At 42.6% G+C, this 10,758-nt stretch overlaps 1 long non-coding RNA gene across 1 annotated transcript; it reads right to left on the bottom strand.

Moving 5' to 3' along the window:
- Positions 1-2,382: 2,382 nt before the first annotated feature.
- Positions 2,383-2,735, bottom strand: LOC128643068 (uncharacterized). The gene is made up of 2 exons (XR_008399767.1): positions 2,593-2,735; positions 2,383-2,506 (listed from the first exon to the last, which is right to left on the bottom strand). It is a non-coding gene; the product is annotated as an uncharacterized LOC128643068 (long non-coding RNA).
- Between the last annotated feature and the right edge of the window lie 8,023 nt (positions 2,736-10,758).

Here is a 10,758-nt window from a genome sequence, read left to right as displayed (position 1 = left end):
TGAGCTTGTGGGGCCTTTTCGGGTTGAAGATGGAGTCAAGCTCAACTCCCAGTCCTACTGCCAGTTTCTGGAAGACACCTTCTTCAAGCAGTGGTACAGGAAGAAGTCTGCATCCTTCAAGAAAAACATGATTTTCATGCAGGACAATGCTCCATCACACGCGTCCAAGTACTCCACAGCGTGGCTGGCAAGAAAGGGTATAAAAGAAGAAAATCTAATGACATGGCCTCCTTGTTCACCTGATCTGAACCCCATTGAGAACCTGTGGTCCATCATCAAATGTGAGATTTACAAGGAGGGAAAACAGTACACCTCTCTGAACAGTGTCTGGGAGGCTGTGGTTGCTGCTGCACGCAATGTTGATGGTGAACAGATCAAAACACTGACAGAATCCATGGATGGCAGGCTTTTGAGTGTCCTTGCAAAGAAAGGTGGCTATATTGGTAACTGATTTGTTTTTGTTTTGTTTTTGAATGTCAGAAATGTATATTTGTGAATGTTGAGATGTTATATTGGTTTCACTGGTAAAAATAAATAATTGAAATGGGTATATATTTGTTTTTTGTTAAGTTGCCTAATAATTATGCACAGTAATAATCACCTGCACACACAGATATCCCCCTAAAATAGCTATAACTAAAAACAAACTAAAAACTACTTCCAAAACTATTCAGCTTTGATATTAATGAGTTTTTTGGGTTCATTGAGAACATGGTTGTTGTTGAATAATAAAATTAATCCTCAAAAATACAACTTGCCTAATAATTCTGCACTCCCTGTAGAGAGGGTGAACAATTTAAGGTCTAGGTAATATGTGATAATAAAGTTAAAACGTGTGAAGAAAAGGCTCCAACGCACTTGGCGAGCCGATAACGTTTTATTAGTCTTTAAATACTGCAAGTTTCTGTGGTCTGTGTAGATAATAGTGGGATGGCTTGCGCCTTCCAAAAGATGCCTCCAATATTCAAGAGCTGCCTTGATTGCTAAGAGCTCCTTTTCGCCAATAGAATAGTTTAGTTCGGCATTATTCATAGTCCTAGAATAATACGCTACTGGATGCAGAGGTTCTTCTTCCGTTAGACTTTGGGATAGAATTGCGCCTACTGCATAATCCGAAGCATCCACTTCGAGAAAAAACTGCTTCTCGGGATCCGGAAACTGAAGAACAGGAGCAGTGACAAACCTTTTCTTGAGCATGTGGAAAGAACATTCAGCTTCTGGAGTCCAGAGGAATTTGGTTGATTTTCTTGTGAGTGCTGTTAAAGGCTTCACTATTGCTGAGAAATCCTTGATGAACTTTCTGTAAAAATTCGACAAGCCTAGGAATCTCTGTACATCCTTTTTGGAAGCTGGTGGGGGCCAGTTGGTAATGGCCTCTACTTTGTTTGACTCCATCCTAATACCTCTAGGGGAAATGTGGTAGCCTAGGAATGAAATAGTCTCGGAATGGAAGATACATTTCTCCAATTTAGCAAACAGCTGGTTCTTTCTAAGTCTGAGTAGAACAGTCCTAACATGATTAATGTGGTTATCGATGGTGTCTGAATATATGAGGATATCATCCAAATAAATGACTACACAAGTGTCAAGTAGATTTTTAAAGAGATGATTAATGAAATACTGAAATGTGGCAGGTGCATTGCACAACCCGAATGGCATTACTAGATATTCATAAAGGCCATATCGGGTGCGGAACGCTGTGAGCCACTCGTCTCCCTCTCTCATCCTGACCAAGCTTAGTGTATATTTTGGCACCCTGGAGACGTTCAATCAACTCCGGGATGAGAGGGAGAGGATATCGATTTTTTATTGTGCACTTATTGAGTTCCCTGTAGTCAATGATTGGTCTAAGGGTGTCATCCTTATTACGGACGAAGAACATGCCGGCCCCTGCCGGTGAGGAAGATGGCCTTATGAAACCTTTTTCTAAATTTTCATTGAGATATTGTTTCAAATGAGTGAGTTCTGTTTGTGAGAGAGGGTACACATGACCTACAGGAATCTTTGAACCGGGTATGAGATCAATAGGACAATCAAATGGCCTATGGGGTGGCAAAGCTTGAGCTTGTTTTTTGTCAAACACATCTTTAAAATCTGAGTACTCATCTGGGATCATTTGTGTAGAGGACTGTAACAGAATAGGTTCAGGCATGCAGTTAGTTCTACAGAAATGAGAATCAAAGGTAAGAGTGCCTTGAAGCCAGTTTATCGTGGGCTGGTGTTGTTTCAGCCAATTAAAACCCAAGATTAGAGGAAAAAGAGGTGAGTGTATAACATCAAAGGTGCGCACTTCAGTATGACCATTTGGAAAAGTTAACTGTATAGGTCGAGTGTGATGCGATATAGGACCTGAATTAATTAAAGACCCATCCACAACACGTATTGCGAGTGAAACAGTTTTCTTTATTAGTGGAATATTATACAAGTGCACAAAAGTGGAATCTATAAAGCTGTTTGTGGCTCCTGAATCAATCACCGCTACCGCGGATACCACCTGATGATCCCACTGCAGAGAAACAGAATGATTAAAATGTGAAGTGTTATTTGAAACATTTTTATGCTTAAGCTCAGGATTAAACCTTTCATGCTTACCCTTTCTTGACTTTTGCAGGGTTGGGCATTCCTTTACGGTGTGGTCCTTGGAGGCACAATAAAGGCACAAGTTGTTTAACCGGCGTCTAGTCTTTTCCTCTGGCTTAAGAGGCCCACGAACAAAAGCTATATCCATAGGTTCATCCTGGTTTTTAGGAGTACTAATAGAACTGAGTTGATTGAACTAGAGCTGTATGGTTTCCTTTGGAATAGGTCTGATGTGCCCCTTTCATGCTTCCTTTCTCTGAGGCGACGGTCTATATTAATCGTGAGAGTCATTAAATTCTCAAGGTTATCAGGGATGTCTATACGGGCAAGTTCATCTTTTAATAGGTCGGATAAACCGATGCGAAATTGGTTTTTTAAGGCTGGACGATATGTGTATAACACAATTTGTTAAATGGAATAGCAAGCAATAAGATTCCTGTAAGTTAGCAGCAGTAGATGGCAGTGGTGAGTAAGTGTGCAGCATAGGTATGAATCAGTAAAAGAGAAACAATCTCCAATTTAAAGTAACTGAATATCAGGCAAAAGTAGCAATACATCTGTAAGTAGTAAAAGTCTTATATATGCCAGTAAAATGTAAGGATGTGTTATTTGAATGAACTCTGTACCGTACATAGATTCTGTCCTCTGGTGCTACTAGTAATGACAGGCTGCGTGGCTACAGGAAGTCCTGAGTCTGAGTTTGAGATCACTGTGTCGCTCTGCAGAGTGACGTAACAGACTCCAACGTGTTAGAGATGCAGTACTGTGTGAGAAAAGAACTTGCAGTTGGTGGTGAGAGAAAATCAAAAATAACACGTTACCAAATAGTGCTGGCAGAATGGTGAACCGCTGAGGGGATTAGAGAGCTGAGATCCCAGGAACAATTAATGAGGATTCAGAGTTCAGTCTGTGCTGATCCAAAGTGAGGCTAGAGTGAAGATTCTCAGTAGTATCAAATTACCTAGCAATGATTGATGGACACAGGTAAGCTTAAATAGGATGTACTGATCACATGATGTAGAAAGTTAAAGTGACAGTATGTCAATTAGGTGGTTCCTGACAGAATGAGAGAGTGGATTAAAATCTTAGTTTTGTCTTGTGTAACAAAGTGTCTAATTTTGGAGATGTTTTTAAGGTGGAAACGGCAGGCTGCCAAGGACTGAATGTGAGGAGTGAAGGAAAGATCTGAGTTAAATGTGACCCCGAGACATTGGGCATGCGGGGTAGGGGTAATGATTGAAACAAGTTACTGACTAATGTAAGGGAAGGAAAGGGGAAAGAGAGAGATATGGAAGGGAAGAGGTAAGTGAGAAGAGAGTTAGCCTTACATACAATGGCAACTAACTTATATAGTCATTCATTCTTTCACACAGCCCAGCCCACACTCAGCTGTACATTCCTCAGTGATAGTCAGAGACAAGGTGACTTTATTAGATGAGTGGGGGTAGAACGTCACTTCCTTAGGCTATTGGTGATAGGAACAGAGATTTAATCAGAGCCTTGTCGTTTATGACACCACCTGTGCGATGCTTGCTGTTTGCAAGGGTTGTAAAATTTGTTTGTGAATCCTTTCTTCTTTTGAGGCATTGTTTTGTTAGAGAGTTTGCTCAGATCTCCAACTGGTTTTTCCCTGGTCACCTCTGAACTGAAACAAGCTGGTAACTGTAGGTCAGAATCATCAATGCTGTTCTTAATCTGCATTTAACCCTTTAAGTCCTTGATTTTGTAGACAAATGTCCCTTAGCATGTCAATATCCAATAATGTCCATGGAAATAACAGTCTGATATTAAAGTTAGGTGTGTTCATAAAATACAACAGTCTGTTTCCTTCCGTTAACATCTACAGTTGTATGAGGTGCTCAATACATTATATATTGTGCATTAACACAAACCGCTAGCAACATAGTATTATTACAACAATCATTACAACTGCTGCACTTAGAACGCTTGTTAATGTTTATGAGTGTAAAATATTGTTCTGTTATGGTGGTCTCACTTTGTAGAATGTGACACCAGGGGCTGGTCGAAGGCTTTCTACAGGAGCGGTCAGGATTAGACCCAGCATGAAGAATTTGTAAGAAAATGCTCCCAAGTCGCGGCATAGGGAGCTGAGACGCTCAGACGCTTGCTCTTCTCACTCCCAGTGTTACCAGCAAGCTGTAAGCGCTGGGACTGACGTCATCTGAGCTTTCACCGAACACCCAGCACCTTGCTTGGAAGCTTTCCCCGTACGCTCCAAGCGAGGCTGGGCTCGCTGGAGGCGCTTGGCGAACACGGCTAATTGCAAAGCTAATGATGTCGTCTTGATTTCATTATTCACTTATTTTGTTTGTTACTATGTTTAAGTTTTCCTTTCTTGCGTTCCTTTCTTGCGTACCTTAGCATGAACTGATTCATAAAGGGAGGTTTTTTGTTTGCTTTAATTAGTTTGTTCTTTCAGTCAATAACCTTCAATCCATTTGCCGAGAGCTGAACGGTCACAAGGTAGATGATGCTTTATTGATTATACTGGAGGATGACTGGTAACTTCAGAAGAGGGACGGGCGCAAATCTTTATGAATTCTGCAATGTTCAAATCTAGTCAGTACTGAAAGGTTTCTCAAAGAATTTCAGTAAAGGAACTTTAAGCTCGTTATCTCGCTATATAGGGGTTTGGATGTGAAGGAGACCCCCACACACACAAATCTATATACAGTGTATATAAAGAGCTATATACGGTGTGTTTGTGTTTGTATATATATATATATATATATATATATATATATATATATATCTTACACGTAAAACATACAACAAACAAGTAACAATCCCTTATAAAGGGCATAATAATTTATTCTTTAATGAGATGACCAGCACCACATCCAAACACATAGTGATAATCTCTGCACTATCAGGAGTATTATTTTCTGTGCGCTATGCACCGAGTATACATACCCATAGGTGACCGCACACAAGCACCACACATGTGCACTGAGTATACATACCCATAGGTGACCGCACACAAGCACCACACATGTGCACTGAGTATACATACCCATAGGTGACCGCACACAAGCACCACACATGTGCACTGAGTATACATACCCATAGGTGACCGCACACAAACACCACACATGTGCACTGAGCATACATACCTATAGGTGACTACACAAGCACCATGCATGTGCACTGAGTATACATACCCATAGGTGACCGCACACAAACACCACACATGTGCACTGAGTATACATACCCATAGGTGACTACACAAGCACCACACATGTGCACTGAGTATACATACCTATAGGTGACTACACAAGCACCACACATGTGCACTGAGTATACATACCCATAGGTGACCGCACACAAGCACCACACATGTGCACTGAGTATACATACCCATAGGTGACCGCACACAAGCACCACACATGTGCACTGAGTATACATACCTATAGGTGACTACACACAAGCACCACACATGTGCACTGAGCATACATACCTATAGGGGACCGCACACAAGCACCACACATGTGCACTGAGTATACATACCCATAGGTGACTACACACAAGCACCATGCATGTGCACTGAGTATACATACCCATAGGTGACTGCACACAAGCACCACACATGTGCACTGAGTATACATACCCATAGGTGACCGCACACAAACACCACACATGTGCACTGAGTATACATACCTATAGGTGACTACACACAAGCACCACACATGTGCACTGAGCATACATACCTATAGGGGACCGCACACAAGCACCACACATGTGCACTGAGTATACACACCCATAGGTGACTACACACAAGCACCATGCATGTGCACTGAGTATACATACCCATAGGTGACCGCACACAAGCACCACACATGTGCACTGAGAATACATACCCATAGGTGACCGCACACAAGCACCACACATGTGCACTGAGTATACATACCCATAGGTAACCACACACAAGCACCATGCATGTGCACTGAGTATACATACCTATAGGTGACTACACAAGCACCACACATGTGCACTGAGCATACATACCCATAGGTGACTACACAAGCACCATGCATGTGCACTGAGTATACATACCTATAGGTGACTACACAAGCACCACACGTGCACTGAGTATACATACCTATAGGTGACTACACAAGCACCACACGTGCACTGAGTATACATACCTATAGGTGACTACACAAGCATCACACATGTACACTGAGTATACATACCTATAGGTAACCACACACAAGCACCATGCATGTGCACTGAGTATACATACCTATAGGTAACCACACACAAGCACCATGCATGTGCACTGAGTATACATACCTATAGGTGACTACACAAGCATCACACATGTGCACTGAGTATACATACCTATAGGTGACTGCACACAAGCACCACACATGTGCACTGAGTATACATACCTATAGGTGACTGCACACAAGCACCACACATGTGCACTGAGTATACATACCTATAGGTGACTACACAAGCACCACACATGTGCACTGAGTATACATACCCATAGGTGACTACACAAGCACCACACATGTGCACTGAGTATACATACCCATAGGTGACTAAACAAGCACCATGCATGTGCACTGAGTATACATACCTATAGGTGACTACACAAGCACCACACATGTGCACTGAGTATACATACCCATAGGTAACCACACACAAGCACCATGCATGTGCACTGAGTATACATACCCATAGGTGACTACACAAGCACCACACATGTGCACTGAGTATACATACCCATAGGTGACTACACACAAGCACCACACATGTACACTGAGTATACATACCCATAGGTGACTACACAAGCACCACACATGTGCACTGAGTATACATACCCATAGGTGACTACACAAGCACCACACATGTGCACTGAGTATACATACCCATAGGTGACTACACAAGCACCACACATGTGCACTGAGTATATATACCCATAGGTGACTACACAAGCACCACGCATGTGCACTGAGTATACATACCCATAGGTGACTACACAAGCACCACACGTGCACTGAGTATACATACCTATAGGTGACTACACAAGCACCACACGTGCACTGAGTATACATACCTATAGGTGACTACACAAGCATCACACATGTACACTGAGTATACATACCTATAGGTAACCACACACAAGCACCATGCATGTGCACTGAGTATACATACCTATAGGTAACCACACACAAGCACCATGCATGTGCACTGAGTATACATACCTATAGGTGACTACACAAGCATCACACATGTGCACTGAGTATACATACCTATAGGTGACTGCACACAAGCACCACACATGTGCACTGAGTATACATACCTATAGGTGACTGCACACAAGCACCACACATGTGCACTGAGTATACATACCTATAGGTGACTACACAAGCACCACACATGTGCACTGAGTATACATACCCATAGGTGACTACACAAGCACCACACATGTGCACTGAGTATACATACCCATAGGTGACTAAACAAGCACCATGCATGTGCACTGAGTATACATACCTATAGGTGACTACACAAGCACCACACATGTGCACTGAGTATACATACCCATAGGTAACCACACACAAGCACCATGCATGTGCACTGAGTATACATACCCATAGGTGACTACACAAGCACCACACATGTGCACTGAGTATACATACCCATAGGTGACTACACACAAGCACCACACATGTGCACTGAGTATACATACCCATAGGTGACTACACAAGCACCACACATGTGCACTGAGTATACATACCCATAGGTGACTACACAAGCACCACACATGTGCACTGAGTATACATACCCATAGGTGACTACACAAGCACCACACATGTGCACTGAGTATATATACCCATAGGTGACTACACAAGCACCACGCATGTGCACTGAGTATACATACCCATAGGTGACTACACAAGCACCACACATGTGCACTGAGTATATATACCCATAGGCGACTACACAAGCACCACACATGTGCACTGAGTATATATACCCATAGGTGACTACACAAGCACCACACATGTGCACTGAGTATATATACCCATAGGTGACTACACAAGCACCACACATGTGCACTGAGTATATATACCCATAGGTGACTACACAAGCACCACACATGTGCACTGAGTATATATACCTATAGGTGACTACACAAGCACCACACATGTGCACTGAGTATACATACCCATAGGTGACTACACAAGCACCACACATGTGCACTGAGTATACATACCCATAGGTGACTACACAAGCACCACACATGTGCACCGAGTATACATACCTATAGGTGACTACACAAGCATCACACATGTGCACCGAGTATACATACCTATAGGTGACTACACAAGCATCACACATGTGCACTGAGTATACATAACTATAGGTGACTACACAAGCACCACACATGTGCACTGAGTATACATACCCATAGGTAACCACACACAAGCACCATGCATGTGCACTGAGTATACATACCCATAGGTAACCACACACAAGCACCATGCATGTGCACTGAGTATACATACCCATAGGTAACCACACACAAGCACCACACATGTGCACTGATTATACATACCTATAGGTGACTACACAAGCACCACACATGTGCACTGAGTATACATACCCATAGGTGACCGCACACAAGCACCACACATGTGCACTGATTATACATACCTATAGGTGACTACACAAGCACCACACATGTGCACTGAGTATACATACCCATAGGTAACCACACACAAGCACCATGCATGTGCACTGAGTATACATACCCATAGGTGACTACACAAGCACCATGCATGTGCACTGAGTATACATACCTATAGGTGACTACACAAGCACCACGCATGTGCACTGAGTATACATACCTATAGGTGACTACACAAGCATCACACATGTGCACTGAGTATACATACCTATAGGTGACTACACAAGCACCACACATGTGCACTGAGTATACATACCCATAGGTAACCACACACAAGCACCATGCATGTGCACTGAGTATACATACCCATAGGTAACCACACACAAGCACCATGCATGTGCACTGAGTATACATACCTATAGGTGACTACGTAAGCAACACGTATGTGAACTGAGTATACATACCCATAGCAAACTACACAAGCACCACACGTGCACTGAGCATAAATACCTATGTGACTACACAAGCACCACGTATGTGCACTGAGTATACATATCCATAGGTGACTACACAAGCACCACATATATGCACTGAGTATACATACCCATAGGTGACTACACAGGCACCATGCATGTGCACTGAGCATACATACCCATAGGCGCCCGTGCAGAAACATCAGTCATGTGCACTGAACATACATACCATTCGGCACCCGTGCACAAGCATCAGCCATGTGCACTGAGCATACATACCATTTGGCACCCGTGCACAAGCACCAAGCAGTGAGTATAAATACCCATAGGCACCTATGCAGCAGCATCACTCATGTGCACTGAGCATACACACCCATAGACACCCGTGCACAAGCACCACTCATGTGCACTGAGCATACATACCCATAGGCACCCTGCAGAAGCACCACTCATATGCACTGAGCATGCATACCCATAGGCACAAGTGCACAAGCACCAAGCAGTGAGTATAAATACCCATAGGCACCTATGCAGCAGCATCACTCATGTGCACTGAGCATACATACCCATAGACACCCGTGCACAAGCACCACTCATATGCACTAAACATACATACCATTTGGCACCCAGGCACAAACACCAGGCATGTGCATTAATGGATAAAAAGAGAACAAATTAAATTTGATATTAGAAGTAAACTGATAAGTTGTTTAAAATAACACTATAGTAAAGTTTGACATTCATATCCCCAAAAAGTTAAATCTATTTCATTCTTTTTTTTTAAACTAACAGAAAATGCCAGTTTGTGCAAAGCTCGCCCCGAGGGACAAACCATTAAATAGCTGACAAGAACAGCTCTATATATGTCACCTATTTATTTATGTATTTGCTCACAGAAACAGCACAAATAGTAACGCTAGTGGTGACTGCACTGCTAGAAACGAATAAGCCCCCTTGTTTGGACGGTGGGGCAGTCATATTTCAAACCAGAGGCTTAAATTTGTTTTTATTTTTTAATATCTTTATTCTTTACTGATTTAG

This window comes from Bombina bombina, chromosome 12 (assembly GCF_027579735.1).
Source record: "Bombina bombina isolate aBomBom1 chromosome 12, aBomBom1.pri, whole genome shotgun sequence".
Taxonomy (NCBI): Eukaryota; Metazoa; Chordata; class Amphibia; order Anura; family Bombinatoridae; genus Bombina; species Bombina bombina.
The sequence above is the reverse complement of the archived record's forward strand: the minus strand, read 5'-3'. Positions and strand labels throughout refer to the sequence as shown.